Consider the following 24,000-nt stretch of genomic DNA (forward strand, 5'->3'; position numbering starts at 1 on the left):
CGTCAAACAGTGGAAGGTAGCAATAAAAATGTGTGTGCATATCAAGTTTAGGGGTAGAAATCCACTGTTAAAAATGATAAGAAGAATACCCGCCTGATTTTAAAAATCAATCACAACTTATCAAGACAGTCTGCAAATGGCCCCTTAAACCCAATACTGATCTACACAAAGTTTGAGAATTCTAGAATCAAGATACTTGGTTAATTTTGTTAGGGATGATCTTACAATGGGAATGATCTCTTTACTTAGTGTAATTTTAAAGTTGCATTACTAAGGGACTAGCAATGGTTAAGTTGGGGGGTGTGATAACTCTCTATTTTGATGCCTTAAGGGCATCATTTTAGGGGTATTTTAGACCTTAGACTGACTATTTTGTACCATTTTTTTGGTTAAATTCAATGTTGTGGCCTTTGAAGGTCCCTATTGCAAATTCTAGATATAAATTGGGAAATTTACAGAGTTTTCTACAGATTTTGGGAAGCTAGTGAGAATTCCAGTTAAGGGAGAGAGTGCTTCTGTGAAAAACTAAGCACAGGAGGGCACCTCCTATCTGCTAAACCCAGAAAGGCACCCCTCCTACTGTATTAGCATACTCCCCTCTCCTTAGCAAACCCTAGGGCGACTCCCCATTCATTCTTTTCACCTCTAACAAACCCTAGCCGCCCCTAATTGCTAAATCTTCACTTTCCACTTCTCCCTAACATCTAATCTCAACCTTCCAAACCTTAGCAACCTCTCATACCCTTAGATCTTCACCTTGCAATCTCCATCTTCACCCTTAGATCTCTTTAGCATCTAACCCTAGGGCACCACCCACTATTTTTAATCTCCACTTTTCAGCCCTAGGTGCCCAAATCTCCACCATTCAATCCTAGGAACTTAAATCCCAACCCTCCAAACTTATAGGCGCCCTCTCCTTATTTCTCTAGCTATAGGATTCCTCTAGTTTAACCCTAACCTTCCATTCCTAAACCCTAGGAGCACCCATTTTCTACATAAACCCACTAGACGCCCCTCTCTTTCTCTCTAATCCCAGTTTTGTCCACCCTTCTCTATAAAAAGGACCCCAAGGGCCTTGGAGAAGCGGTTGGTTAGCTTATATCACAAGGCCAAGGCTTCTTGAGGGGTTTAAGGGTTACAAGAAGGAGGATGCCCAATTCTTGTCAGGAGGGGTTCTTGTAAGTAGTTTGTCCAACTTGCAACTGTTGCCACTAGAGCTGATCTCCCATTTTTGTTTTGTTTTATTTTCTTTCTTTTTGTTATTCAGTTTTCTAGCAATTTAATTTCTACAATTTTCGGTTTTGGTTTGATTTAATTTTTATTTTTCTTTGTCTTTTGCAGATCTGAATTTGCCTAGTTCAAGGCTAAGGTGTCTCAAGGGTTTCAAGAGCTGAACGGAGGAAGAACGACTTGCAGTTTGTCTTCCCAGAAAGCTACCGCCACTGGATCCGAATTTCAACATATTTTTATTTATTTTCTTGTTAATTTCACTTTTATTTAATTTCTGAATTTAATTTCTTGTCTTTTTCAATTTTGAATATTTAATTTTAGCTTTAATAAATTTTATTTTCTAATTTTCTACAAATCCCAAATATGTTTTCTTTTTCTTATTTGTCTGGAACAAAATAATAATTTTTAACCTTGCTTCCCTGAGGATTTAACCCCTTCCTCACCACTAAACTACATTCTTTATTTAGTTTTGAGGATTGGAAAAATATAAATTATTAAACTAGTGTCCCAGGTGTTGGACAACGCATCCCGGGCACACCAGTTCCCCACCGAGCATGGTACTGGAGTAGATAGGGGGAACCAACAAGTAGCTAGATAGTGATATGTGGCAACACTAGAAGGCAAGAATAAAGAAGCTTTGTCTTTGGAAGGGTTCGACCTCAAGGATGAACTAGCAAGCTGAGGCCAACCGGTTGAGGACCTCATCTCGGTTCTCCTAGATGAGGCTAAGCTTGAGAAGATGATGGATTTCAAGTCACGCTTTCCTCAAAACACACTTTTTTGAATTGGTAAGCTTCCTCAAAACTAATGCCGACGTCTTTGCTTGGTCTGCCACTAACATGTGAGAAATTGACCCCTAAGTCATTACTCACAGGCTAAGAGTGGGCCTAAGCTATAGGCCAGTTTGACAAAAGAAGAGAAACTTTGCACCGAAGCGTTGGAAAGCCATTGGAGAGGAAGTAGATAAGCTACTCGACACTAGCTTCATTTGAGAGGTACATTACCCTAAATGGTTGTCTAACATGGTCATGGTTAAGAAGACTAATGGGAAATGACAAATCTGAATTGACTTCATAGATCTCAACAAGACCTACCCCAATGACAGTTTTCCTTTAACGATGATTTATCACCTCATAAATGCCATCATAGGGTACGAGCTATTAAGCTTCATTGATGCCTTCTCCGGATACAACCAGATCAAGATGCACCCCGACAACAAAGAGAAGACCTCGTCCATCAATGAACACGACACATACTGCTATAAGGTGATGCCTTTTGGATTGAAGAATGCTAGGGCCACCTACCAACAGATGGTAAACAAGATCTTCAAGGATCAGATGGGAAGTAACATCAAGGCCTGCATCGAAGACATGGAGGAAAAGAGCTTAAAAGCTAGCCAGCACACCTCGGACATTAGCAAGACCTTTAAGGTGTTGAGAAATTACAACATGAAGTTGAACCCTTGCAAGTGTGCCTTCAGTGTCACTTCAGGAAAACTTTTGGGCTTCATTGTTACTCAACGAGGCATAGAGGCCAACCTTGAGAAGATATAGGCCATACTTGACGTGGAGCCACCTCGGTCCATTAAGGAGACACAAAGACTCACTGGTTGAGTAGCAGCTCTCAGTCGATTCATGTCGAAGTCGGTCAACCTCTGCATACCCTTCTTTCGAGCTACCAAGAAGCTAAAGGACTTCTAGTGAACTGATGAGTGCCAAAAATCCTTTGAGGAATTGTAGTCCAACCTTGCCTCATCTCCTTTGCTCACATGGCCCCTCTTGGGAAAGACCTTGCTCTTATACCTCTCAGTCGGGGATGAGGCCGTCAGCTCTGTTTTGCTATGAGAAGATGAAGGAGTATAGAGGCTGACCTAATATGTCAGTAAGGTCCTCTACGGTGCCAAGACCAGATACCCTGAGGTGGAGAAGTTAGCCTTTGCATTGGTGGTCTCATCTAGGAAGCTAAGGGCCTACTTCTAGGCTCATAATATGATAGTACTAACTAGGCCAACCCCTCAATTCTATACTCTCCAAACCAAAAACCTTGGATCGATAGACAAAATTGGCCATCAAGCTATTAGAATTTGATTTGCACTACCAGCAGAGGTCCACAATTAAAGCACAAGCACTGGCAGATTTCCTAGTAGAATGCATCTCCAGCAGCGCCCTCGGTTAGGCCCTCGGTTAGGCCCTCGAAGAGGATGAGAGGCCTTGACCTACCTCGAGATTGTTTGTGGATGGATCTTCCAATTCCAAAGGAGGCAAAGCATGCCTCATACTTCTTACCCTGGATGACAGTGAAGTGGAGTATTCACTATGGTTCGGCTTCCCTGCCTCCAACAATGAAGCCGAGTATGAGGCCCTGCTCGCCAGACTATAACTCACCAAGGACCTCAGAGCTAAGCACGTTGAGGTTTTCAACAACTTACAACTGGTTGTGAACCAAGTAAATAGGGAGTACGAAGCCAAAGAGCCAAACATGGCTAAGTCTTTGGCTAAAGTTTGGGAGCTAGCCAACCACTTCCAGCCCGATACCCTTAATCAAGTCCCATAGGCTAAGGATGCGAGAGTCGACACCCTATCTAAACTGGCAAGCAACTTGGGGCCAACCCTCAGCCGCATAGTACATGTTGAGAAACTTGCTCAGCCCAGTTTTGATGAGAAGCAATTGTACCCTATCCAAGTTGAGTCCTGCTGGATGGACCCCATCCTTGCCTATCTACAACACAAGCATTTGCCCTCCGATAGGAATGAAGCTAGGAAGGTGAAGGGATGAAAGATACATCATATGGATGGCCGAACCCTACAAGAAGGCTGGGCGAAATTTCAAAAATTTCTCTCCATCTGGGAATCGCATTCCCTCTTTTAGAAAACTGCATTTTCAAGGATCAATCTTGAAATAAACCAAACTAGATCCGGAACCAAAATGGGAGGGAAGGCATATATCTAATACGGAGTAACAGTAACTCCCAATGAAGGTGTTCACGCCCAAGGAGAAAACCAAAATCTGCCCCCACTGAAGATGACATAGTGTAAGGTGAAGCAGAATCAACAGGATGGCTCTTCAATAAGAACCAAATTCTTCAACAAGAATATAGTGGAGGGTTGGTGACAACAACTTCAGATTGCCTCTTCTAGCAAGAGGCAATATCAAGAACGGTTCTTGATCACTCCCACAGGTGGAGATCAAATTGGGTAGTGGCGGCAAGAACAGGAAGAAAAGAGCAGAAGACAGGAGCAATCAAACTATGAGTTGTCTTCTTTCTTAATTCAGTAGACTATGAGTCTATTTGGAAATTCACCCTACTCTCCTATTTATAGCCTTAAAGAGAGGCTCTCCTAATTCTATTAGGAGTTTCCTAATCCAAATCTTATATTTGAATTTGGACTCTCTTTAAGAGATAAGGATAATCCCTTATCTTATCTATAGATAAAGATCAGCCTTCCTAATCAAATTAGGAGTTTCCTTATCCAAATCTTTATTTGGATCTGGACTCTTTGAGTGGATAGAGATAATCCTTTATTCTATCTACTGATCCAAATCTCAGAACCTCCCTCTATTTAATTAATCTCATTAAGCCAGTTCAGATGGGCTTTAGGCCCATTAAGTCCATGTGCTCACCTAACCTCTTAACCTGCTGTCCAGTTGGCTCTCCTTGTGTGGCATGGGACCCAAACATTGATCTACACATCAGCCACATGGGTTCAGCCCAGGCTTTGTTACAAAGCCTAGTCGAATTCACTATAGGAGACTATGAACCCCCGATTCCATCACCATGGGCTCTTAATGGGTCCAGCATTAACACTAAATAGTCATTGGGTCTAGCCACCTTATGAAAACCCAGGGACTATGGGCAGATGTAAGATTAGCCCATCAGGTATTACTCTCAATGGTCATACACTTAACCTCTCAGCCCATAATGATCAAACAATGCCCGACAAGAGAGGACCTCTCTCTTGGCTGCAAGGTATAGTGCTGCACTCTCTACTCACATGAATCCTGGGAATTAAAACCTATTGCAAATATTTTGAAACCATAATATATATATGTATGTATGTATATCTTTATGTAAATATGTTTTGCAAAAACAAATTTCAACGGTTGAAATCAACTGCCGTCAGTTTAGATTTCCATCAGAGAGATTGTACCCTGATCATTCACTTTGTCCGACAAAGGGGCTAATTCTGTCACTATGATCACCCACTCAGATGAATTCTCGGACTGTCCCAACATACCCAGGTTTTGACCCCCTCTAAGGATCTCACTGATTAGCATATCAAAGACAGCCCAATCCGACACCTAGTACAGTATCATAATCGAGTCTAGGGGTCAGGTGTAACATTCCAGTTTTGCCTATCTATCTCCAAGGTCCAGGGCAATACTGGAATTTTGGTTATGTTTAGGGTTTTAAGTAAACCCACATTGCATGTACCTCAGGTCTCATCCTGGCAGCTGAGACAAGCCACCCCAACCAACTCGGTGGCACATCAATGTCAGCCTTGGCATGATAATTCTCCCCAAATCTATCCAATGGCTGTGAAGTTTCTAAACTAACACGAGTCTCATAAGTGTCCAATTTAAGGGTATTACACAAAAACACACCACAATGACATGAATCAATTATATACTTTATTCATTGACAATAAAAATGTCAAAAAGGTACATCAATCTGATTGGAGCTAAGGGCATAACTGTCTAACAGAAAGTCCAACGACAGATGCATTTATCGAGAGGAAGGCAAGTACATACTCTAAGAGATCCACAAAGGCATCTGCAACAACCACCTCAGAGGTAGAGCCCTAGCACAAAAAGCACTAAGGCAAGTGTACTTTTGTTCAATCATATAGAAGGATGCCACCGAGCTAGTGCATAAATGTGACCGATGCTAGAGACACTCTAACATCTCCCATCGGCCTGCAATGACCCTCTCGGCACTCAATAGTCCATGGCCCTTTACAAAGTGGGGAATGAATCTCCTCAAACCATTCTCTCAAGCCATCGGGAACAACAAGTACCTCATCGTCGCAGTGGACTACTTCACTAAGTGGGACGAAGCCAAGCGCTTAGCAACCATCATGGCTAAGATGAACCAAAATTTCTTCTAGAAGAACATCATTTGCCATTTTGGCATCCCACACATGTTCGTCACAAACAATGGCTGACGGTTCAACGACGCAAGGTTTAGAGAATGGTGTGCAAGTCTTGGAATAAAGCAACAATATACCTAGGTCGGCTACCCCCAAACCAATGGGCTAGCCAAGGTTACCAACAAAATCATCTTGGAGGGATTAAAGAGAAGGTTGGGCAAAGCCAAGGGACTTTGCACAAATAAGCTATACAACATCTTATGGGTCTACCGGATGACACCTTAGACTTTTACGGGAGAGACCCCATTCAACTTTGACATATGGGATCGAGGCCATCATCCCAGCATAAATCGGCTAACCGACACTTCAAACCAAGGTGTACAATGAGGCTGAGAATGATGAAGAGTTAAGAAATGATCTAGACCTATTAGAAGGTGCCCAAGAGTAGTCTCAGATCAGGGTTGTGGCCTATCAATAGAGGGTCACTAGATGCTGCATCTCCCTGGTCATAGAGCGTCACTTCAAGGAAGGTGACGTCGTCCTTAAGAAAGTCATGGTGCCCAAGCCCAACATTGGAAAACTTGGCCCCAATTGAGAAGGGCTCTACAGAGTCAAGCGAGTGGTCGGCCCCATCACCTTTTGGCTGGTATACATGAGTGAAGGCCTGTACCTCATACCTGGAACTCCAAGAACCTTTGGATGTACTATCAATGATGTAATATCATTAGTGAAAGTTTTGTCAAAAAAAGTGTGCAAAGTTCCTCTCACCTCGGCTTGAATTTTTAGTGTAAACGTTCTCACTCAATCCAATAACCAGGACCCCTCAGCTACATGACTTGACATAGCACACAACCTTCACTAAGGTTATACATTCAAACTGGATGATGGTCTAAGGCACACGACTCTTGGAGAGTCATACACCTGCTCATCTTTTAGCTAAGGCAAGAATTTTCGGAACCTCGACCAAGGCATTGGCCTCGAACTCAGAGACCATCAAAATGAGTAAGTCTCTGCACATGCCGAAAAAAGCTAACATCAGACCACCACCGAACACAAACTAAGATGAACGAACACACTAAACGAGCAGTGCTACTTCGCTAAGGCATAGGCACTCCATGATCTCAGTCGTTCACCATCCATTGGGACTCGGCCACACACGAGTCTGTTCTCTAAGTCCCTAAGGAAGAATAGGCCATGCAGGCTAAGGCAATCGCCTCCTTCCCTTCGCACTAAGGAAAGGAGCCCCAAGACCTCAGTGGAAAAGGTTGGCCTTGGCTTAACTACATTAACAAGAAAGTCTAAGTAAGTAACTAAGTAAAAGTTGATGAGCTTTTTTGCAACTCATGCCTCTTCGAAGGGGGCGTCAACCCCTTGCACAAAAGGAAAAAGAAAAAGATGAAAAAAAAGAGAAAAAGGAAAAAGACACATACTTGGTAAAAAACTTGGTATATTTTTCATTAAGATTCCTTTGTACTTTACAAAAAAGTGGCCTCTGATGGGCAAGGCTGAGCCCCTTACAAAAAGATAACAAAAAGAAAAAGTTGTATGAGGGGAAGGAAAAATCTATGCGAAGGATGCCCCAACCCTGCACAAGAGTCTTCACATGGTCTCGATGTCTACATGCTCGTCGGCTACTAGTTCTGGTTGGGCAGGCTGCTCGTCTTCGACCTAGCCCTTGGATGGCTCCACCGCCTAGGTTGATCCCGTCACCTCAGCCGCCTGGTTGCTCAAAGGTTGAATCCCTAGCTCTTTGATGCCCTTCAAGTATGTAGTGAGACCGAACTGGTCCATCTCATTCTTATAGGCCTTGGAGGCCTTGAACTCCTCTATAGCCCAAGCTGAGGCCTCCTGTAGTTTCTACTCTGCCTCCTTGAGTTTCTCCTCTGCCTTTTCTAGGGAGACTCTAGCAGACATCAACTGCTCCCTCTTCACCGACACCTTGACATCAAGTTTCTTTCAGCGGTCATGCTCTTCACAAGCTACCTCAACGGAGGCATCTCGGCTGGCCCACGCCTCAGCCAGATGGTTCTTCAGTTGATCATCTACTCCTAAGAAGACTGGAGCTGCTGAAGGTGGACCTTCACCTTGTCACACAAGCCGACAGTGCAAGAAGACGTCTTCAAAGAACAAGCCTCCATCAGGTGAAGAAGAAAAGTAAAAAAGAGAAAAAAACTAAGTACAAGGAGAAGGAGTCTTACCTCAGCTAGCCTATCCAGCAAGGTATCGTGAACCCCCTAGATGGAAACTTGGGTCCAGGACTATCGATCCCCAACTGGGAGCATCACTGTCACTAGAACTCAACCAATGCTAGGGTTGCTAAGGGAGTCGCCCTCCCTGGCACTCTAGTTTGGGTGGAAAACTCTACGCACTGACAATTGCATATCTTCACAAGGGTTAGATGATTAAGGTCTTGATTGCCTAGAGCCTTTGGCAGCACCCTCCACTTGGCGGTCCCTCACCGCCAGCCTCTTTGCTCTTTGAGTTTGTGGGACTTCGGTTGGCCATTTGGGCGTGGCAACCCTCCTCTTCTCGGCCTCAATTGGCGCCTTCGCCTGAGGCGGTTCCTTTGTGATAGGCCTCTTGGAAGGCCCCTCGACAAGTTCCTTCTTGGAGTTATCCCTGGACAACTACATCGGTCTATCTTTCATGCCCCCATCTATTTCTACAACAAATAAAGAATGAGTTAGAAGGAACAATGTAAACAAGAACAAGACGACGTAACTAGCCAACAATAGGAGAGTCCATACCTTGTTAGCCCTGGAAGTACCACAAGCCTTTCCCAATGGGATGCTTCCTCAAGGCGAATAGACCTTGGAAGATGTTCAAAGTCACAAACACACCTTGGAGGCGAGCCATCACCAGCACAACAACTACGGTCCTAACCGCGTTTGGAGCTAGTTGACTGAGGGAGATATTATAGTAGTTGAGGATTTTTGGGATGAGAAGAGGTAAAGGGAATCAAAGGCTGAAGTAGAGGTAGTGCTCATGCACACACATCTCCCCCTCGGTTGGCCACCACGGCCTGTCACCAACATTGGAGACTCTAACCCTATAGCCCCTAGGTATATGGTACATCTCAGAAAGATCCAGAATTGACGCATTACACGTGGCATCGACATCGGGAAGACAAAATGACATCGATAAGACAATTCAGTCTACCCATAGACTCCAGTTAGGAGCGACCCAAACTGGGCAACCTAGCACGCCATTTTGCATACGGCCATGATCGGTCAACACCGACACCCATCCCATGCATGGATCCACAATGAAGCCGTATAGTGTATAGTCGACAAACACAGACGCCTCGCACCCGTGTCAGATATGGCCCCACGATCTCGTCCCACCATGATCCTCCAAAGAAGTGAGAAGTAAACAAGGAAGTAGTTGCCACATGGTTACTAAGAAGAGCTCTCAATAGCAGAAGTCAACTCCTCCACACCCCTGCATGACGATCTCTTCGACCGAACCCAAGGTCTCTACCCCATGTGCTATCCAACTCCTCCATAAAGCAATATAGTACTCTCTTCGGCTGATGCTGAGGTCTCCGCTCGACCTCGGCCACTACGGCCTTGAGAGTAGGCCACAGATTGTAGGCCCACATGCTATCCAACTCCTCCATAAAGCAACTAATGTAGGCACACATCGTAGGCCCCAGATTGCACCACATGGCATCAAATGGATGAAATCCTGGCTATCTATCTCTAACTGCCTCCACCCACTCCATGGCAAGGTCAGCTATAAAAGGGGGTGTGCAGCTCAAGGCCTCGAGTTATGCCAAGTGGCATCGGTCGGGTAAAGCCATCTTGCTCACTCTTGCTCTCTTGCATTCAATATCTCGAGAGAGCTCTTCAGAGCTCTTAAGGACTAAGCTCTAAGCCTATTAAACAGTGTATGCCCTTAGCTCCAATCAGATTGATGTACTTTTTGACATTTATTGTAAATGAATAAAGTGCATAATTGATTCATGTTATTATGGTGTGCTTCTGTGTAATACTCTTAAATTGACACTTAAGAGACTCTGGTTAGTTTAAAATCTTCATAGTCGTTGGATAGACCTGGGGAGGTTTATTCTGCCAAGGCTAACACTAGTGTGCTACCAAGTCGATTGGGGCGGCTCGTCTCAGCTGCCAGGGTGAGACCTGACACACATGTAGTGTGGGATTGTTTGGAACTTTGAACTAGACCATTTTCTAGTTATGCCCTGGACCTAACCCCTAGACTCGATTATGGTACTACACTAGGTGTTAGATTGTGTTGCCTTTGATATGCTAATCAGTGAGATCCTTAGTGGGGGTCAAAACCTAGGTATGTTGGGGTAGTCTAAGAATTCACCTGAGTGGATGATCATAGTGACAGAATCAGCCCGTTTGTCGGGCAAAGTGAATGATCGGGGATTGTACTCTCTCTGATGGATGGAAACCTAAACTGCAGGCAATTGATTTCAAATTTGTTGAGATTTGTTTTGAAAAATATATCTATATATATATTATGTTTTATGAAATTGGTTTGCAAAGGTTTTAATTCCAGATATCCATGTGAGCAGAGAGTGCAACACTGTACCTTACAACCGAGGGAGAGGTCTCTCTTGTCAGGCAGTGTTTGATCATTATGGGCTAGGAGGTTAAGTGTAGGACCATTTAGGGCTTTTACCTGATGGGCTGATCTCACTTAAGTCAATAGTCCTTGGGCCTTCATAAGGTGGCTGGACCTAGGGACCATTTAGTGTAAATGTTGGGCCTGCTAAGAGACCATATTGATGGTCTCAAAGGTTCAATATCTTTAGCAGTGAAATTGGCCAGGCCTTGTAGTAGAGGCTAGGCTGAACCCATATGGCTTTTGTGGATATCAATGTTAGGGTCCCACGCCATATAAAGAGAACCAAGCTAGCTAGAAATTAAAAGGAAGTGAGCCTGAAAGCTTAATAGGTCTAAAGCCTAATTCGAACTGGGCTAATTAGTATGCGCTTCTCCTAGGATAACACCCGGGGCCTCTGATGTATGCTCTTCTCTTGCTCATAGGTTGGACCCATCGGCCTCGGACATCAATGAAGTTACCTTGTTTCCCTCAGCCCCTAAAGGAAAGGGAGATCCATCATATGGATGGCTGAACCATGCAGGGTGGTTGGGCAAAATTTCAAAACATTTATTTCTTCCTTCTGGGAATCGTATTCCCAGATTTAGAAAAATTGCACTTTTCAAGATTTGTTCTTGAAACAAACTAGAATAGATTTGAAACCAAAAAGAGAGAGCTATACCTGATATGGAATCCACAAATGTGTCTCCCAACGTAGGTGTTCACGCCCAAAGAGTGCACCAAATCCTGCCTCCACTGAAGATGACGTAGCTTGAGATGAAACAAGATCAGTAAAGCAATCCTTCAACAAGAACTACAATCCTTTAGCAAGGATCAGGCAAGGGAGTGTGAGCATGATTCACATCTGATTTTCTAGCAAAAATCAGAATCAAGATCCTATCTTGTTCAGTCCAAGAACGAACAGGGTAGGGCGGCAAGAACAGAGGGAGAGAACTGAGAGCAATAAAAGTGTAAAGCTGAAGCAGCTCGCCCTCTATTTATAAGCCTTAAGGATCAGCCTTCCAAATACTATTAGGAGAAGTTCTTTTGGTCCAAATCTTTATTTGTATTTGAACTCTTAAGTGGATAAGACATATCTTATCCTCTTGTTGATCCAAACACAGATCTAAATCCTAAGTCACCCAAATAATTAATCCAGTTCGATATGGGCTTTAGGCGCATTAAGACATCAGGCTCACTTCCCTTTTAATTGCTCGTTAGCTTGGTTCTCTTTGTATGACATTGGACCCTAGCATTGATCTCCACAAAGGCCATATGGGTTCAGCCTAACCTCTCTTACAAGGCCTAGCCAAATTCACTACTGAATATAGTAAACCCTTGAGCTTATCAAGATGGAATCTTAATAGGCCCAACATTTACACTAAATGGTTCTTGAGTCCAGTCACCTTATGAAGGCCCAAGGACTATGGTCTTATATGAGATTATCCCATCAGGTATACAAGCCCTAAATGGTCTTACAGTTAACCTCTCAGCCCATAATGATCAAACATTGCCTGACAAGAGAGGACCTCTCCCTTGGTTGCAAGGTACAATGTCTTACTCTTTGCTCAAGATGGATCCCGGGAATTAATACCTTTGCAAACCTTTTTCATAAAGCATAATATATATATATATATATATATATTTTGCATAACAAATCTTAAACAAGTTTGAAATCCACTGTCGGTAATTTAGTTTTGCATCAGGGAGAGTATTGTCCTCGATCATCCACTTTGTCCAACAAAGGGGTTGATTTTGTCACTATGATCACCCATTCAGGTGAATTCTTAGACTGCCCCAACATACCCAAGGTTTGACCCCTACTAAGGATCTCACTGATTAGCATATCAAAGACAACCCAATCCAACACCTGGTGCAATATCATAATTGAGTCTAGGGGTTAGGTCTAACTTTCCGATTTTGCCCATCTGTTTCTAAGGTCTAGGGCATAACTCGAAAATGGTCTGATTCAGAGTTTCAAGCAAACTCACACTACATGTGCTTCGAGTCTCACCCTAGCAGCTGAGACAAGCCACCCCAACCAACTTGGCAGCACATTAGTGTCAGCCTTTGCAGGATAAACCTCCCCAGGTATATCCAACGGTTGTGAATATTCTAAACTAACACGAGTTTCATAAGTGTCTAGTTTAAGGGTAATTACACAGAAACGCACCAGATATAACTAGTATCAATTATATACTATTATTCATTTACAATAAATGTCAAAGTACACCAATCTGATTGGAGCTAAGGGCATACACTATCTAACAACACCCACTTGCACTTAGGTCCAATCGGGTACAAGTTGGAGCCCCATGCTGTCCACGTGTTTCTCAAACACCTTTTGTGTCAGTGGCTTAGTCAATGGGTCTACCACATTCTCCGTTAATGCTACCTTCTGAATCTAGACGTCCCCTCTACCAACAATTTCCCGTAGTACATGGTACTTCCTTTTGATGTGCTTCAACTTCGAGTAGGCTCGGAGCTCCTTAGCCTAAGCAATGGCTCCAATGTTGTCACACAATAGTGGAATAGGTGATGTGCTGGATGGAACTACTCCTAATTATTGGAGGAACTTCTTCATCTAAACGACTTCCTTGGTAGCTTCACTTGCGGCAATGTACTTGGCCTCGGTCATGGAATCTGCTGTGGACCCTTATTTGCTGCTTTTCCAGCTAACTACATAGGACCCCATCATAAAGATGTAACCAAATGTAGACTTTCTATCATTTGAGTCTGACTAGAAGTTGGCATCGGTATACTCTAGGATTTGTAGTGAACAACCATCGAATATTAGAAAAAACTCTTTTGTCTTTTGAAGGTATTTAAGTATGTTCTTCACAGCTATCTAGTGCTCTTGTTCTGGATTAGACTGATATCTACTCACCATACTTACTACCTGAGCAATATCCGACCGAGTGCACAACAAGGCATACATGATGCTCCCTATGGCTGATGCATAGGGAACCTCTCTCATGCCCTCAATCTCCTCAGGAGTCTTGAGAGACATACCCTTGGAGAGAGTGACTCCATGTTTGAAACGGACAAATCCCTCCTTAGAGTTCTCCATGTTGTATCTTTTGACAATCTTAGAGTTCTCCAAAATCTTTCATGAAGAATTGCTGTGAAAGCCATACTTTGGCCGTAGTTAACATTCCTACATCATTCCCATTTAGTAGAATATCATCTACATACAAAACCAAGAATGTAACCTTACCTCCAATTACCTTATTGTAAACACAGGGCTCATTTGGATTCTACTCAAAGTCAAACTGTTTGATGGTAGAGTCAAATCAAATGTTCCAACTTCTAAAAGCTTGTTTAAGTCCATAGATGGATCGGTTGAGTTTACACACCATGTGTTCCTGACCTGCAACAATGAAACCTTACGGTTGCTGCATGTAGATATCTTCAATAAGATCTCCATTCAAGAATGTAGTTTTGACATCCATTTTCCAAATTTAATTGTCATAATATGCTGCTACAACTAACATGATCCTTATGAATTTAAGCATGGCCACTGGCGAAAAGGTTCCATCATAATCGATTCCCTCTTTCTAAGTGTTCCCTTTCGCTACAAGATGAGCTTTATAGGTCTCAATCTTCCCATCAAGGCCATTCTTCCTCTTGTATATCCATTTACAACCAATTGCTTTCACCCCAGGGGGTAGGTCTACAAGAGTCAAGACCTTGTTGGTTTCCATTGAGTCCATTTTGGCTTTCATGGAATCTATCCACTTCAAGGAGTTTATGTCCAACATAGCTTCTGTATAAGTCATGGGATCTTTTTCACTAATCATGGCTTCCATCAAGTAACTTTATTGATCATAGCCGTGACGAACTAGAGGTCTAGAAACCCGAGTAGATCTTTGAGGTTGGGTATTATCTGGAGCCTGCGGGACATCTCTTACTACCCCTAGGCTCTCCTCGTCAAGAACTACTTCCTAATGATGATTGTCCAAGATGTAATCTTCTTCCAAAAAGTAGGCATTTCGACTGCAAAACACTTTTTGATCTTTTGGGTCATAGAGTAACCTATAGAGCTTTTGGGGTAACCTACAAATAGGCAACAACTGAAGTCTCCAATAGCTGGAGTAACCTATAGAGCTTTTGGGGTAATCTTCTTCCAGGTGTCTTACACTTGGTTTCTTACCGGTCCAAAGCTCATATGGAGCCTTAGGAACGGATTTGGTTGGAACTCGGTTCAGCATGTATATCATAGTCTCTAATGCGTATCCCCAAAATGATACAGGTAGTTCCGAGTGTACAAGAAGTGAACAGACCATATCCAATAGAGTTTGGTTTCTTCTCTTCGATACACTGTTTAATTATGGTGTAGTAGGAGGACCTAATTATGATACGATCCCATTGTCCTTTAAGTAGTCCATGAATACGTCGGAGAGATATTCGCCTCCTCGACTTGATCGAAAGGCCTTGATCTGTCTCCCTAACTGTTTCTTGACTTTTTGTCTTAACTCTTTGAACTTTTCAATGGATTCAAACTTGTGTCTCATTACGTATACGTAACCATACTGAGAGAAATCATCAGTAAATGTTATGAAATGAACATGCAGGTTACGTGTCCTAATATTCATGGGACCACATACATCAGTATGTATCAGGTCAAATGTGCCCGTAGATCTTTCAGGCTTTCCTGTAAATGGCCGTTTTGTCATTTTACCCTGAAGACAATGTTCATAGGTTGGAAGATCTTCTACAATTAGAAAATCCAAATGACCATCCTTTACCAACCTTGTGATAAGATCTATATTGATGTGGCCAAGTCGGTTATGCCACAGGCACGTTGGATTAACTATATCACGTGATCTTTTCTTGTGGATTATATCTGACGTAGTTTCGATTATGTTTGTTTCCAGAGAAGGATGGAGGACAAAGAGACCATTCTCAAGTTCTCCGTAAGTGAGGAATTTGTTATCCAACTTAATAGTAATCGTATTTCTAAACAAAATAGAATAACCATCCTTGCACAATTTTGAAATAGAAATTAAATTTATTCTCAAAGTTGGTACATAAAAACAAGCTTTAAGTGTAACTATTTCTTCTCTAAAATACAAACATATAGTTCCTATAGTTGTAGCTGCAATTATTGTAGAAGTCTCCAAGTAGAGCGTCACTTCTCCGTCACTTAGCCTTCTATTTGTCTTGAACCTCTGTAATGTGTTACATGCATGAGTAGAAGCCTCAGAGTCAATACACCAGGATGCAAATGTGAGCAATAGATTGGTCTCTAAGACAAAAGAATCAAAATTACCTTGCTTCTTGGCCTCTATATACTAAGGAGAGTTCCTCTTCCAGTGACCAATCTACTTGGAGAAATGACACACATCTGATGCCTTATCATTTTTCTACTTTTTAGGTTTAACAGCTTTCTTCTAAATCTTCTTCTTAGCTTTCCTCTTTTTCTTGTCTGACTTGCCACCTTCAATAAGCATGGCTATCGGTTTGACCTTCTTTATCAGTTCTTCAACTCTCTGCAACATATTGCTGAGTTCCTGAAGGCTAACAATTAGCTTATTCATGTTATAGTTCATGATGAACTAATTGAAGGAGGGAGGCAGAGAATTTAAGATGGCATCAATCTTGGTGTCATCATCTAGACCAGAGCCAAGAGCCTCTAGTTCATTAATGTAGCCCATCATCTTAAGACAATGGTCATGAAACTATTAGTTCTTAGACATCTATGTGGTCATAAACAACTTTAGTACCTTCTGTTGAGTAGAATGATTCTGCTCTTCATACATTGTCCTTAGAATATCCATGATATCCTTGGACACTTCGATCTTATTGAACTATCTCCATATCGGATTATCTAAGGAGGGTATGATATAACACCGAGCAAGAGAGTTCTTCTCCTCCCATTCTTGATACTTCTTCTTACGAGCCTTGGAAGCCCTGTCACTCGGATGTTTCGGTGTAGGGTTTTTGGCTACCTTCTCCAATTTCTTGGATGTTAGAACCAGCATAAGGTTGCGAAACCAGTCAATGTAATTGGGTCCCTTAAGCTTGTTACCATCCAATAGTTTAGCGAATTGTCCGTTTTCCATTTCTAATAAAAGGCAAAATATTAGTCCATGACCTAAAATTGATTCATGTTATTCACATAGGTGCATGGAGCCAATTACTTTAGCTGCAAAGCCACACCACTTTCTGTGAATGATCATATCTACTCATCTTATTATATTTCCCTTTGGCCTCTATCAGACAAGGTTCATTTCCATTTTAGGTTAAACCTTTCTGTCTAGTAAATGCTGACCCATCATATTCATGGACCCCAAGGTACCGTGAGAGAGTCTTCCATTTTAGGATAAGCCTTTCCCACATCGGTCTATGATGCCACTATCATCTTATGAAGCAATCAAACAAACCAGGTTAGCAAATGGATAGCCCAATTTTATGTTTTATCTCCTCATTACTAATACAAATCATCTTCATGCTAATGACGGAAGGCCTTTAACGAATTCATCATATGAATTTCCCTATCATGTGCACTTATATTTCTAGAGGAAACAAGTTGAAACGTCCCTAGATCTAATTTATGTCAAACCCGAGTGGCTCCCACTGACTTTCTTAAAGTTAGATTCGAATGGGCCCAAAACGGGCTAAGGTTCCACATGGTTCCTCTTAGGGAGGAGGCTGATCTGGGGCCATTAAGAAGGGAGATCATCTAATGATGTTTAGGGCACCATGGCAATGATGTGCGTTCATCCATAGTGTTTGTAAAGAGCCACTAACGATTAAACATGGGCCAAGTACTTATGGCCCATGTACGAATCACATTCAGCACATCATACACATCCACAAGCATATAATTGATCCAATCAATTAAATAAACTATAAAACCCTAATTAATTAACGTTAACACATTATCAGCCCATTAAGTCTCATGTATTATCAAATAATATCATCAAGGTATATGGGCTAAACTGCAAAAGCTAGTTTAGCCCATATAGCTGTAATGCTGAAAGTGGGTTGATTTTGCTTTAACTTAGAAAAATAGGGTTTTACAAGGGTAGGTCGAATTTCATCATGTGATGGGCCATTAAACCCCTAGCCCATAACCAAATTTGGGTCACCTGAAACATGACCCATATGGCTGAGAATAAACCCATTGAACCATAGGTTTGGTCCAACTAATTTGGACCAAACTAGGTCAAATCGGCCTAGGGTTTGGTGTCCAACACATTATGCAATTGTCAAGAACATGATCTGAAATTAATTATAGCCGAATTTGACAATCAAAACAACAAGAAAAAATAATCATGGGGCTGTAGTATGATGATCTTGGACAATCTGCAAACCTGCAAGAAAAATATTAATCGCAAGATAGCAAATTCATTTTCTGCAAATCGCAGATTGCAGATCTCGTATCTACAAAAATTTTTCTTCTCCTCTACGCACTCCAGTAATTGTTCCAATGTAAAAAAAAAGTAGAAAACCCTAATTTTCTATTAATTACATCAGATCAAATCCTATACATTTTGTCTAGAAAATAAAAAAATATATATTTACAAACCAAATTGAATAGAATAAAAGCAGGGTACGCAAATCTTGGTGCCATAAAAGATTTCGATCTCCATAACACATACAACCCAAAAATTGAAGAAATAATGACAAAACCATTTCACAAATATAACAGAATAATAAAGAATTAATTTTCAGATCATATGCCCAAAAACTGAGAACTGAATTCTCAAAAAATTGCTAATTTGTGCAAATGGGCAGAAATTGTTCTACCCGATTTGTGTAGCTTTAGATCTGATCCAGATTTGGTTCAAGACTTGAACCTAGCTCTGATACCACTAAAGGCAAGGGAGATCCATAATACAAATGGCCGAACCATGCAGGGTGGCTAGGCAAAATTTAAAAAAATTTCTTTTGCCCTTCTAAGAATAGCATTCCCAATTTTAGAAAATCTACATTTTTCAAGGTTCGTTATTGAAACAAACCGAACTAGATTTGAAACCAAAAAGAAAGATCTATATCTGATATGGAATCCACAAACATATCTTCTAATATAGGTGTTCACGCCCAAAGAGTGCACCAAATCCTGCCTCCACTGAAGATGGTGTAGCTTGGGATGAAGCAAGATCAACAAAGTAATCCTTCAGCAAGGATCAGGCAAGGGAGTGTGAGCACGATTCAAATCTAATTTTTCTAGCAAAAATCAGAATCAAGATCCAATCTTGATCAGTCCAAGAACTAGAGATCGAACAGGGTAGGGTGGCAAGAACAAAGGGAGAGAACTGAAAGCAGTAAAAACGTGTAAAACTGAAGTAGTTCGCCCTCTATTTATAAGCCATAATGATTATCCTTCCTAATCCTATTAGGAGAAGTTCTTTTGATCCAAATCTTTATTTGGATCTGAACTCTTAAGTGGATAAGACTTATCTTATCCTCTTGCTGATCCAAACCCAAATCTAAACCCTAATTCACCCAAATAATTAATCCAGTTCGATATGAGATTTAGGCCCATTAAGACATTAGGCTCACTGCCCTTTTAATTGCTAGCTAGCTTGGTTCTCTTTATATGGCGTGAGACCCTAGCATTGATCTCCACAAAAGCCATATAGGTTCAGCCTAGCCTCTGATACAAGGCCTTGCCGAATTCACTACTGAATACAGTGAATCCCTGAGCCCAGTAGTATGGGCTCTCAAAAGGCCCAACGTTTACATTAAATGGTCTTTGAGTCCAGCCACCTTATGAAGGCCCAAGGACTTGTTAGACAGTGTATGACCTTAGCTTCAATTAGAACGATGTACCTTATGACATTTATTGTAAATGAATAAAGTACATATTTGATTCATGTTATTATCATGTGTTTCTCTATAATACCCTTAAACAGGACACATATGAGACTCGTGTTGGTTTAGAATCTTCATAGCCATTGTATAGATCTAGGGAGATTTATCCTGCCAAGGTTGACACTGATATGCCACCAAGTTGGTTGGGGTGGCCTATCTCAACTGCCAGGGTGAGACCTGAGGTACATGCAATGTAGATTTTCTTAAAACCCTGAACTAGACCAAAATTCCAGTGTTGCCCTGGACCTTGGAGATAGATGGGCAAAACTGGAATGTTACACCTCACCCCTAGACTCGATTATGATACTGCACTAGGTGTTGGATTGGGCTGTCTTTGGTATGCCAATCAGTGAGATCCTTAGAGGGGGTCAAAACCTAGGTATGTTGGGACAGTCCGAGAATTCATCTGAGTGGGTGATCATAGTGACAGGATTAGCCCCTTTGTCGGACAAAGTGAATGATCGGGGATGCACTCTCTTTGATGGAAACCAAAGTTGCTGGCAGCCGATTTCAATCGTTGAAATTTGTTTTGCAAAATATATTTATATAAAGATATACATACATATATATATATATTACGGTTTTAAAATATTTGCAAAAGGTTTTAATTCTCGGGATCCATCTGAGTAGAGAGTGCAGCACTGTTCCTTACAGTCTAGGGAGAGGTCCTCTCTTGTCGGGCAGTGTTTGATCATTATGGGCTGAGAGGTTAAGTGTAAGACCATTGAGGGTAATATCTGATGGGCTAATCTTGCATCTGCCCACAGTCCTTGGGTTTTTATAAGGTGGCTTGACCTAGGAACCACTTAGTGTAAGTGTTGGGCGCATTAAGAGCCCATGGTGATGGGCTCAGGGGTTCTCAGTTTTCTACAGTGAATTTGGCTTGGCCTTGTAACAGAGGCTAGGCCGAACCCATGTGGTTGATGTGTAGATCAATGTTTGGGTCCCATGCCTTACAAGGATACCAAAATGGGCGGCAGTTTGGAGGACAAGTGAGCACATGGACTTAATGGGCCTAAACCCCAAATCGAACTGGTTTAATTTGATTAATTAAAGAGGGGAGGTTTTGGGATTTAGATCAACAAATGGGATAGGGAGTTATCCCTATCTACAAAGAGATTCTAGATCCAAATAAAGATTTGGATTGGGGAACTCCTAATAAGATTAGGAGGGCTGGTCTTTACCTGCAGATAAGATAAGGGTCTATCCTTATCTCTTAAAGAGAGTCCAGATCCAAATAAGATTTGGATTAGGAAAATCCTAATAGGATTAGGATGAGCTTTCTTTAAGGTTATAAATAGAGGAGGAGGGTTTGCCGCCTTTGCCAGTTTGTTCTCCACCAGTAGGAGTGATCAAGAAGTGTTCTTGATATCAGTTTTTGGTGAAAAACTGATCTAATGTCGTGCTCTCACACCCTCCATCGAAATCTTGCTGAAGAGTTCGATTTTTGCTGAAGAACGACCTTCTGATTCTGCTCCACCCAACGCTGTGTAAGAGACAATTTAGGGATGTTTTACCTAATGGGCTATATCTCACTTAAGTCCATTGTCCTTTGGCCTTCATAGGATGGATGGACTCAATGATCATTTAGTGTAAATGTTAAGCCCATTAAGAGCCCATACTAATGGACTCAAGGGTTCATTGTGCTTGATAGTGAATTCGGCCAGGCTTTTTCACAAAAGTTAGGCCGAACCCATATGGGCTTATGTGAGGTCATTGTTGGGGTCCCATGCCATACAAAGAGAACCAAATGGGCCAGCAACTTATTAGGGTTATGAGTCACTTGCTTAATGGGCCTAAAGCCGATGATTAATAAGATTAATCAAGTAGTCACATGACAGCTTAAGTAGTCATGTGACTTGGGCAAATATGGGTTTGGATTTGGGTTTGGATCAGCCATTGGGATAGGAGGATAAGTTTTATCCACTTAAAGAGTCCAAATCCAAATAAAGACTTGGATTAGGAGCCTCTTAATTTGATTAGGAGTGGTGATCCTTAAGGTTTAAGAACAGAGAGTTCGATCTGCTCCAGATAACATTGCTATTAGCTCTTCCTCTTTGTTCTTGCCGCCCTAGAAACCCTAGTTTGACCTCCAATTCTTGAACTGATAGAGATCAGTTCTCATATCTGACTTTTGCAAGAAAACATTTGATCCAATTCATGCTCACCTCCCTTGCTCAATCTAAGCTATTGGATTACAGTTCTTGCTGAAGGACTGTGTTGCTGAACTGACTTCAACCTAAGCTACGCCATTTTCAATGGAAGCTGATTTTGGTACCCTCTTTGGGTGTGAACTACCACTTTGGGAGCTACACTTGTGGATTCTGTATCAAGTATACTTCTCCCTTTCATTTGGTTTCAGACCTGGTCCGGTTCGGTGCAAGAACGATCATTGAAAAATGCAATTTTTCTAAAACTGGGAATACAATTTTCGAAAGGGTAAAAGAAAATTTTTGAAATTTAGCCCAACCATCTAGCATGGTTTGGCCATCCATATGATGGATTTCCCCTTCCTTCAATGGTATTAGAGCCAAAGCTTCAATCTTGAACCAAAATTAAATCAGATCTAAAATAGACCCAAACTAGCAGAATTGTTCTACCCGATTTGAGTAGTTAGTAATTCACTGAGAAATCAGTTCTCATTTTTTGGGCGATTTGATCTAAAATTAATTTAATTTTATTGTATTATAATTATAGAATTGTTCTATTATTATTTCTTGATTTTTGGGTTGTTTGTGTGATGGAGATCGAATTTTTTATTGGCACCAAGATTTGCGCACCCAACTATTTATTTATTTGATCATTGGTCTGTAAATAATTTTTTTAAACAAAATGTATTAGGATTTATTCTAATGTAATTAATAGAAAATTAGGGTTTTTTATTTTTTTATACATTGGAAGGCATGCTAGAGTGCACGAAGAAGAAGGAAGATTATTGTAGAAAATTTGCAATCAGCGAATAACTAGTTTTTGTAAGTTTGCAGTTCATCCGGATCAGATTCGGACCAACACACTTGGTGTCCTAGATTGTTTATTTTGCTGTGATTGATTGTCAATATTCAACTATTAATAATTTCATATCGATTTTTCATGAAGTGTAGCATGTTTTGGACACCAAACCCTAGGCCGAGTTGACCTAGTTTGGTCCAAACTTTTTGGTTTGAACCCATGGTTCAGTGGAGTCTAATCTCAACCCCATGGGTCATGTCTTATGTGGCTCAAATTCGGTTATGGGACAAGGGTTTGATGGCCCATCACATGGAACAATTCAGCTCTCCCTTGAAAACCTAATTTGTTAAGTTAAAGCAACATCAGCCCATTTTCAGCATAACTGATATATGGGGCAAACTACTTTTTGTAGTTTAGCCCATATACCTAGATGATATTATTGGATAATTCATGGGCCTTAATGGGTTGATTGTGTGTTAACTTAAATTAATTAGGATTTTACAAGCTTCTAATTGATTGGATCAATTTGTGGTTGTGAATGCTTGTGACGTGTTGAATGTGATTCGTAAATGGGCCATAAATGATTGGCCCATGTTTAATCATATGTGCCTCTCTACAAACACCATGGTTGAATGCACATCATTTCCATGGTGCCCATAGATCATTGGATGATTTCCCCTTTTCGATGGGCCCCTAATTAGTTTTCTCCCCAAGAGGAACCCTGCAAAATCCTATTCCATTTTGGGCCCATTTGAATCTAACTTTATGAAAGTCAGTGGGAGCCACTTTAGTATGACCTAAACCAGACCTAGGGACTGTTTGCTTGTTCCCTCTAAATTAATATAAGTGCAAGAGGTAGGGAATATCATATGATGAATTCTCTAAAGGCCTTTCATCATTAGCATGAAGGCGAGTTGAATCGATGGGTGGAGATACACCATAATATTGGGCTATCCATTTTGTTGGTCCAGTCGGTTGGATTGCTTCATGAGATGATAGGGGCATCATAGACCGATGTGGGAGAGGCCTGTCCTAAAATGGAAGATGATAACTCTATATTTTGATGCATTAAGGGCATTATTTCATAGGTATTTTAGGCGTTAGAATAGTTAAAATGTGCCATTTTCCTAATTAAATTCAATATTGTGACCTCTGAGGGTCCCTTAGATCTCTCCCTATACAACATCCTAGCCTTACACCTCACTCCTTAAACCTCAACCAATCACCATAGGGCGCCACATCATACAGACCAATCTTCTTTCTCCAGCTATAGGTGCCCAAATCTACACCCTCCAATCTGGGTGCACTTTCCTCCTCTTTTCAGCCTTAGCATCTCCTT

Source organism: Nelumbo lutea, chromosome 4, assembly GCF_056320005.1.
Source record: "Nelumbo lutea isolate HS-2025 chromosome 4, American lotus-T2T, whole genome shotgun sequence".
Taxonomy (NCBI): Eukaryota; Viridiplantae; Streptophyta; class Magnoliopsida; order Proteales; family Nelumbonaceae; genus Nelumbo; species Nelumbo lutea.